The sequence below is a fragment of the Solenopsis invicta genome, chromosome 10 (assembly GCF_016802725.1).
Source record: "Solenopsis invicta isolate M01_SB chromosome 10, UNIL_Sinv_3.0, whole genome shotgun sequence".
NCBI classification, from domain to species: domain Eukaryota; kingdom Metazoa; phylum Arthropoda; class Insecta; order Hymenoptera; family Formicidae; genus Solenopsis; species Solenopsis invicta.
Window position 1 is genome coordinate 6,429,402 of NC_052673.1, and position 10,061 is coordinate 6,439,462.

At 36.8% G+C, this 10,061-nt stretch overlaps 1 long non-coding RNA gene across 1 annotated transcript; it reads right to left on the reverse strand.

Moving 5' to 3' along the window:
- Positions 1 to 4,626: 4,626 nt before the first annotated feature.
- LOC120358841 lies at positions 4,627 to 5,071 on the reverse strand. Its single transcript, XR_005575716.1, has 3 exons — positions 5,057 to 5,071; positions 4,788 to 4,956; positions 4,627 to 4,679 (listed from the first exon to the last, which is right to left on the reverse strand). It is a non-coding gene; the product is annotated as an uncharacterized LOC120358841 (long non-coding RNA).
- Positions 5,072 to 10,061: the final 4,990 nt, after the last annotated feature.

Genomic DNA, 10,061 nt, shown 5'->3' on the forward strand with positions numbered 1-10,061 from the left:
TAATTTATATATGTTAAAAATCAATAATGTTTCTAAAAATGTTCTTCTTATTCTTTTCCAGATCGTAAATAAACTTCAATTCCATGAATAAATAAAAATTACTGGAAAATGGATTTATATGAAGAGGGCATTATTGAACAATATCAATTTGTGCTAACTTAAAATTTGTAAAATCTACTTTTCTTTATTAGTTGTTTATTAGAAAGTAATAATATAAAAATGTAATATACGCATCATATATGCATACAATTATTTTAATTTTATTTATGTATATTCCTTTCTTATATTATTACTCTCTAATGAACAACTAACAAAGAATAGCAGATTTTACAAATTTTAAGTTAGCACAAATTGATAATGTTCAATAATGCCCTTTTCATGTCAATCCATTTTCCAGTAATTTTTATTTATTCTTGGAGTTGAAGTTTATTTACGATCTGGAAAAGAATAAAAAAAAACATTTTCAGATACATTATTGATTTTTAACATATAAATTAATATTGATTAATGTATAATGTAGTTGAATAATTTCAAAGTTATTTTTACTGAGTTTATAATAAACAGGTGTAACGCTGGTACTTTTTCGGTGTCGGTTACGGGATTTTAGGTTCAGGATCGGATGCTCGGATGTGCTCGCCGGATGTCCGGGTTCGTGTCGAAATGATAACGCCGTATTTTGGTAGTAAAAATGAAAGAGGTCAAATATATTTAGCTATACTTTAGTACAAAATGAAATTATACAGTTCCGATATCGTTATCGGATAATACTGAGCTCCTTGTACAACATTACGGCCCTCAATTGCGCGGTCGTCGGCCCGCGGGAAATCAAGAGAACTATCACGTGGTATTCGAATAGTGTCGCGGCACTTAACTGCGCGGTCGTCGGCCCGCGTGAATTTAAGAGAACAGTCGCAACGTATTTGCGCGGTACTTAATATCTAAACGGAAAGGACTTTAACAATTCGGAAACGGACGGACAGTGACTAGGCGCTTTGCGCGCGGAAGTAGCAAGCGGGGTTGCTCGGTTTAACAACATAAATCTATATACATAGTTCGCGGCGGAACGTGCGATGTCGGAACGGACTCGCGGTTATCGCAATGTAACGACTCGGATGAGTCGTGTGATCTACGGACGGCTTCGGTTTACGCTCTATGCGTACGGTATCCGTTTGTTAGAGTGGCCGCGCGGCGGTCCACTCTAATGCCGTGCTCGGGGCCCGATTGGCCCGTGCGGGTGACCGGTTACGGTCTCGGTACTCGACGCCCTCGCGCTGTGCGCGGGCTGTCGACGGGGTCGGCAGGTTCGGCCTCATCTCGCGGGGTTAGCCCGGGAGGTACGGTGGCGGACACTGGAACGGTGTCGGCGCGGACGGTCCCCGAGAATTCCCGGGGACACTCGGAACGGTCTGGTCGGAGTGGCCGGACGACGAGAATGCCCGTCGTCCGGCTGTACGGAAACGGAATTGCCGTGCGGGGAGAATACCCGCCGTACGGCGCAACGGATTCGGATCGGATTTAGCCGGACGTACGGGAATGCCCGTCGCCCGGCCGGACGGTCCGGATTGGCCGCGTGACAAGAATGCCCGTCACACGGCTGATCGGATTGGATGGCCTGCGCGACGAGAATGCCCGTCGCGCGGCTGAGCGGATCGGATTGGCCGAGCATATCCGGCCTCGGGGACGACGGTTTTACCCGTCGCGGGAAGGTTGGAACGAGAATGCCCGTTCCCGAGGAGGTGCTCGAGAATCCCCGAGCTAGGAGGCGCCGAGTATGCCCAGCGCTGGAAAGGATCCGATGAGATCGGATGTTCGGACGGATCTCTTTTACGTTGCCCACTGCCGGCTTATATATCGTTCCGCGCGGCTGGACGGACCAATCAGCGCGCGCGGACGGGCCGGCTAGAGTGGGAGCGGTTTCGGAACGCGGCGCGTAGCGCGTCGGTCGCGCGCGGTAGCATGCGGTGGTCTTACGTAAGCCGATTGCACGCGCGTGGGTCTTACGTAAGATACACGTGCTCGGCTGCGGTGCGTTCGACGGTTGGTCGGTCCGGAGTGGCGGCACGGTGGAGGGGCGTATTGTTACACAGGAATTCTATATGATATGCTTGAAATATTATATGCTTTAATATGTACCTAATAATTAATAATTGTTTTATTAATTTTGATTTGTTTCAGATATAACCACAAACTTTAGAATAGATTAATTAATTTTTACAAACAGAAATTTAAACGAAATCCAGTGTTTAGACAAAAAAATTAGAATAAATCTAAATTCAAATCATTCTTTTTAAAAATCTTTGATTTTTTGTGTTATTATTTAAAAAAATAAAGAGACTTTTCAAGCATGCTTCTCGATCTCCACGCTTTCGTTATCAATCGGATTACATTTGAGACAGCAATCGTCAATCCGATTAGCCTAGGGAAATTTTCTATACCTACGTTGAGTACCATTGTTCAATCCAATCCGAGATCCGATTAGTTATCGTAAACACCCTGTATTTTCCATGGCTCGATTTACATATGTCAGAAGGAAGGTGTGATTTGCATGTAAGTGATATTTTTTAATATTTTACAATTGAACAAGTTTGTTGTTATATTAAAATTAAATATTAAATTGGAAAGGCTTAACAATAAGACAAGCAAATATAGTTATTTTCGCTCAGTTAAATTCTGAGCGTCCTCATTATTGTATAGATTTTTAGCAATAAAAAGTAAATAGATAAAAAATAAATAAGTAAATAAATAAATAAATAAAAAATAAAAAGACAATAAAATTAAACCTAAAAAACATATAAAAATATAATAATACGAAAAGTCTTGTAGTCATGAAAAAAAAAATATATGTATTAACAATAGACGCCATAAAGCAGATATGGATGGGGCGCATGTATAGCGATATAGATATTTTTAGTTTATTTCTGAAAAATGTGTCTTCAAACTATAACTTTACCATACATGTTTGAATTTGTTGTTAAATATGCTATAAGTTTTGATATAAAATAAATTTTAAATTTTTCAGAAATTTAGAAGAGAAGGAGAATTTTGAGAAAAATGACATTAAAAAAAAATCTAAACAAAGTGTTATAAAATACATAAAAATATATAAAACTTTTATTTGAAACTTTTTTTTATATTTTTTACCATTTCAACGGTATTACTTCAGAAATTAAAAAATCAATTTATTTCAAGAGCGTGTTTTATCCTCTTGACAATCATGTGGGCCCGTTGTAATACATATAAAAATACGTGTCCCATATTTTTATCTGTATTGCAACATATTAAAGGCTTGTCAATTTCTTGCAAACTCTTACGCTGTTTCCTAGGGTGGGTCCCGATAGCACACAAACCACTCACAATGGTAGATGCCTAGAGATTTTCCGTAGGTTGGGTTAGATAAGTCAATATGATTGGTTGGTGGGCTATCGGGATGTGCGCTATCGGCACCCACCCGTTTCCTATTTCTTTCACACGTGTTCTCGTGATGAAGAGGAAATGGAGGAAACTAACCTAATGAACCGAATCTTCGGTCAAAAATTAGTGTAACACTTCACGTGCATAACTGTTCCCGATAGAAAGAGAAGCAGATACTTGAATAAGTGCATGAAACAAGGATAGATGACTCAACATACCAACAGGCTGACGCTAAATAATTTTGCTTTTTACAGTTGGCTGTCTTATTAACTATAACCCACCGATAGACGAAGAGGGCAAATTTTTAGAAAGAGACAAGCGCGAACTGCACACACCATGTTATCCTTCCACCATTCTGCCCATGGTGGAAGGGATAGCATGGTGTGCTCAATTTGCAGCCTTCTTTCTCTAAAATCTGCGCTCTCCGTCGTTTTTCTGCCTCTTATTCCAGAGGGCTGCCAACTGTAAAAAGTTGAAGTATTTCACTTTCTAAAGTCTGTACACCTGATATAACTGTTTTTGTCGGACGTTTTCTATTTTCACTCTGTCTCTTTTCTTGCAGATAGTTACCGCTGTAAATAAATGTTATTAAATACAACACGACACGAAAGACTAACTGCGCTTATTGTAAAAAATTAATAAAAATTAAACAGTTTGTGTAAAATATAAAGATTAATAGTATTTAATAATAAAATAATATTTGAAATAACACTACAAATATAAATATCGTAATAAATTTTACGGTAATTTTAATAATAAAAAATAAAGTTCTTAAAAATTTTAAAAACAACTATTGATATACAAAAATTTTTTCCAAAACAAGAAATAAATAGAATTATTAAGTCCACAAATCATTACAGAATATCAATTTTTTGTAAATAAAAAATTATTAAAATTTGAAGATATTTTTTCATTAAGAATGAAAAGAAAAAAATAGTTAAGATAGTTAAATTAAATTAAATAATATTCATTAATTTTATGCTTGAGCCACGTGTTGCTGTTTTTGAATGAACTGACTAAGACAATCTCTACCGACAAAATGTGTAGAAATAAGTCATTATTTTTTATGCAGGTTTCATGATAAATATAATAATTTATTATACACAATTCTTATATTATACAGTTTTTAGATACACATAATTATTTATTATTTTATACATTTCAAAGTTAAAAAGCTAAGAGCTAAAAGTTCTATTTGATTTTTTCATTTTTTTCTTGTTTTTGGTGGCGTTCAACACATTGCATATGTTTCCTCCAACCTTCGATTACTGTAATAATAAAACAAAACATCATTGTTTATTGTATATACCAAGAATTTCGTGGCACATTAAGATAGCAAATTACTATCATCAGTAATCGTTCAATGTTGTTCTTACCTTCTAAATCGATCCTTCGGTGATTCTACATCTATCATATATTCCTGTATATTCGATGGATCATCAGGGCTGACGAGTAACTCGGAAGACTGCATGTACATTTTCGTGGATAACGGGAAGCGGAAAATCTTCGGCTATGACTTTGAAGTCCATATTACTTTCATTGTCACTAAAATAGAAAACATAAATGTTACTTTGATAATGTTATGCAAAAAAAGGAATGTATTTTTCAGTAATTAATACATCAATTATTATTTATTCATGTTTACCTATTTTCCGTTTTTGGTAACAATAATGTTGGAACGGCAAAAGCGACTGTCTTCGAATGTCCATAGGAGGTCGAATCTTCTTACTTCTCACAAACAAATCTTCTGTGAAGTGTGCTAAGCATATATTTGCTGAAAATTCAAATGACAGAATAATAGTTAAGTTAACTAACAATTAATAAGTTAACAATTGTCTTAGTTTACATCAAGCACTTGATGTGTGCCATGTAACTTCCTATTAAATTATTTTAATTTCGACAATACGTATAAATGTATACATGATACTTACATTTAATTATCTTGAAAGATATTGTATCAGTTTAATATACTATTCTTTAAATTTATTGCAAAAGTTAAGATAATTAAATAGAAAGTTGTTGGTTAGTATATATATCAAGTAATTGGTGTTAGGTTAGGTTGCTCTATTAAGATACGAATATTTACAATATTTTCTTTTGGAACAGTATTGGAATGTTGTGTGTGTGCCTGTGTGTGTAATACAAATTGCAATGAAAATAATGTCATTACAAAAAATAGGCTAATAATATTTAATAAGACTTACCATTCTTAATATTTTTCGGCATAAAACTCTCTCCGATTCTCTGAATTCAGCCTTCACGCATTACTGCATTTTCCGGAAATCGGAAAAAGCTTACTTGCGCTGGCAAGCATGTTTCGTTGCAATTTTTACACGATTTTACTACACAACGTACCATTTTCACTTTATTTTACAATAAAGTTTAAAAAATAACCTCAAAACACGTGTTGTTACTATGGACGCTATGAAGCAAAGACGCTGAAATTGGAGCAATGACGCTGGCGGCGCTGGTATGACAGAAAAAGACGCAATGCACGCACTCGTACGTGTGACAAAGATGCGACCATCTAGGTTCAGCAACTTTCCGACATTAAATATTTCATTTTTTCACAGTTGGCAACCTTCAGGAATAAGAGACACTTTGCCATGAAAAGGGGCGTGGTTTAGCCAAATTGAGCACACCATGTTATACTTCCACCATGCATTCTGCCTCACTTGCGCTCTGTCTGTCTCGGCAACAAGACCGTCGATGGCGAACGTCCATATAATTTCTGTTAAAATACTCTTCCAAGTAAGCCTTTTAATTGATCTATGACAAAAAATCTTACAATTCATACAAAACAATAACTCCAGCATCAACACACAGAGAACAAACGTGGCAAAAACTACGCTTGAAAAATAAAATCTGCATATGAAGCCGTGAGTGATCGTGAGTTCTTCATCATGTAAGGAGGGAGGAAAAAAAGTTGTGACTGCTTAGAGGACTCAACACCTACACACACACACAACACCGTTCGATGCACCCGTTCGCCATCAAGAAAAAATCATAGACGGTATGCGACACATACACACGATAATTTTTTAAAAAAAGACAGTTTAGGGAAAATTGTTATTTGTAGAAATTTAAATCTAAGAGGAAAGAAAATTCTTTTGTAAAGAGATGAACTTTTAACTGTAGTAATAGGCTGATGAAGGCTAAGTAAAGCCGAAACGTTCCAATTATTAACGACTATATTAATGTAATTGTAAATCCTGAATTAAATCAATTTTGCTCGTTAAATTGACCGTTTTCAACATTATACTTGTGTTTAATCTACCTTTGTTTAATTCCTATTTTAAAATAAAAATTATTGTTAGTAAATATTATTTTAATAATACATGGTTAGAATTATTTTAATAAATAATACGTCGTTAAAATAATTTTATAAATAATTAAATTACAAGAAATTAAAACTATAATCTTCTCCGATGGTCTCTGCAAGCTAATGAAATCACAAACTCAACTTTTATTACGAAACACAGCGTAGTTAGTTAGTGTTACCAACTTTATTATTAAAAGGGATATTTTCGATAGAACTTTCGGAATACACCCTTTATTAATCTAGTGACTTTATTCTTTGCAACTGGCGACAGAGCGTTTACAACTCATTGTAGAACAGCCTTAAGCCTCTCTAGCGCCACCATGACCTTTGGTTGCAACACACTCTTACATAACTGCATAACCATATGCATAAAGGTTGGTTTATGCAGGCCTTAAAGGGCCTCGCACATGAAATGCATAACATAACATAAGCACAACATAAGATTAACGGACCAATGAAAATGTTATGTAAATCAATATGGCGACTTTATGCTGGATGCTCATTGACCCATAGGTCTTATGTTATGCTTATGTTATGTTATGCGTTTCATGTGCGAGGCCCTTAAGCCTATAACACACACCTTCCATAACCGTAACCATAAGACGTACCGTAAGAATTAGCCAATCACAGTCAGAAATAAGAATTTGAATTTTCGACTGTGATTGGCTAATTCTTACGGTACTTTTTATGGTTACGGTTATGGAAGATGTGTTATAGCCTTTAACCGCTAACTTATGCCGAAATCTGTAAAAAAATGACCAATCATAGTCGATTATTCTAGCATAAATCGATTATGATTGGTCAAATTATTACAGATTCTGGCATAAGTTAGCGGTTACAGCCTGCATAAACCAACCTTAAGGAAATTGATTAAGGCTATAACACACAACTTCCATAACCGTAACCATAAGACGTACCGTAAGAATTAGCCGATCACAGTCGAGAATTAAGAAATAAGAATCTGAATTCTCAACTGTGATTGGCTAATTCTTACGGTACGTCTTAAGGTTGGTTTATGCAGGCCATAACCACTAAAGCCTGCCGCAGACGATACGTTTTTTCTTACGGGATTGCTTACGTGCTCCTATACTGGCAGTCTTACGTGCTCCCGTACTGGAAATGGGTAGCTTACGGGCTACGCTACTGGCTCGCGTACTGGTTTTTCGTAATAGATCATGTCCTATTTTTCTTACGTGATTCTGTACTGGTTTATTGTGAAAGCCAATCAGGACGCAGTCTGTATAGGTTATACTGGGTTATACCAGGTTATACTGTCGAAGTGTTGTCAAAGTTCAAACGTGAATTCACTTCGCAAACATGACGTCGTGCAAAAATGAAAAGACTTCAAAATAGTCCAAAAAAAGTATTTTATGTTTAATAGAGGCCTACTAATAGGAACCATGTTTATATGCGATAAACATACCAAATTACCATAATAAGCACAGTAAAAGTAAGGCATTAAAGAATGTATGGACTGTCGACTCCATAAACGGCGATATTTATTTTGTTGTCGCAATTTTTCAATAATTAAAAATAATGCAATAGCAATTTTACGACAATGTACAACTGTTGCAATAATTTCATCCATCTCATCTATCTCATCCATATTTAAGCATGCCGCTTCTATGAAACAAATTTCAGTTGCTCAGTCCGTACGAAAACTCACACCGTATGAAGCCACGACCAGTAGCACTGCCAGTACCATTGCCCGTACGGTAGCAAGTAAGAAAATCCAGTTAGAAATCCAGTAAGAAAAAACGTATCGTCTGCGGCAGGCTTGACTTATGCTGTAATCTGTAAGAAATTGACCAATCATAGGCCGGTATTCATAGTCGATTCTTATTTCAAGATCGTCTCAAGTAACGTCTTAAGATGCTAATACGGCTCTCTGATTGGTTGATGCCATCTTAAGATGATACTTAAGATGATCTTAAATATAAGAATCGACTATGAATACCGACTATAGTCAATTATTCTTCTATAAACTAATGATGATTGGTCAATTTCTTATAGATTCCGGCATAAGTTAGCGGTTACGACCTGCATAAATCAACCTTTATGGTTACGGTTATGGAAGGTGTGTGTTATAGCCTTTGGTTTATTAGCGCATGCATAAGAAAATTAACTTCTTTATGCATATCGTTATGCAGCTATGCAAAAGTGTGTGTCAGAGCCTTAAGCCTGTTCTACGATAGTCGTAAACACAAAATCGTAAGGTTGTAACGTAAGAAATGAAAATAAGGTTGTAACGTAAGAAATGAAAATTTTTTATTTGCTTACGAGCGGGTGACACTCTTTTGGACGGGAAGGTTCCGATAGCGCACAGTACTATTGCACACAGCCAATCACAGCGGCTGGTGCCTAGTGATATTCTTCTGTTCAAGCGCTATGAGTGGTTGTTTGTGCAATAGTACTGTGCGCTATCGGAACCTTCCCCTTTTGGACACAGCACAATTGAACACCAACCAATCATCTTGACTTATCTAACCAAACCAACAGAAAAACTCTAGGCATCGGCCGCTGTGAGTGGTGGTGTCCAATCGTGCGGTGTCCAATCGTGCGCACCCTCTTACGAGCTCTTAGGGCCACTTTCACCAACGCCGATTAACTTAATCACTGATTAGTCTATCGGAATGGACCAATCGCATTTGTCGTTTTTACTTAACGACAAATACGATTGGTCAATTCCGATAGACTAATCAGCGATTAAGTTAATCGGCGTTGGTGAAAGTGGCCCTTAAAACCACTCCTTACAACCTTACGGCCTTGTGTTTACTGTTATTGTAGAACAGGCATTAAAGGGCCTCACACATGAAATGCATAACAAAGCATAAGCATAACATAAGACCGATGGATCAATGAAGGGCCTCGCACATGAAATACATAACAGAGCATAAGCGTAGCATAAGGCCTCTGAACCAATGGGAATCTTATGTACATCAATATGGCGACTTTATGCTGGATGCTTATTGGTTCATCGGTCTTATGCTATGCTAATGTTATGTTATGCATTTCATGTGCAAAACCCTTGACCATCCAGCATAAAGTCGCCATATTGATTTACATAAGATTTTCATTGGTCCAGAGGCCTTAAGGGCTTTGCACATGAAATGCATAACATAACATAAGCACAACATAAAAACGATGGATTCATTGGTCCAGAGGCCCTTTAAGGGCCTCGCACATGAAATGCATAACAGAGCATAAGCGTAGCATACGGCCTCTGGACCAATGAGAATCTTATGTAAATTAATATGGCGACTTTATGCTGGATGTTCATTGGTCCATCGGTCTTATGTTGTGCTAATAGGCTTGTTTTCTATTCCTG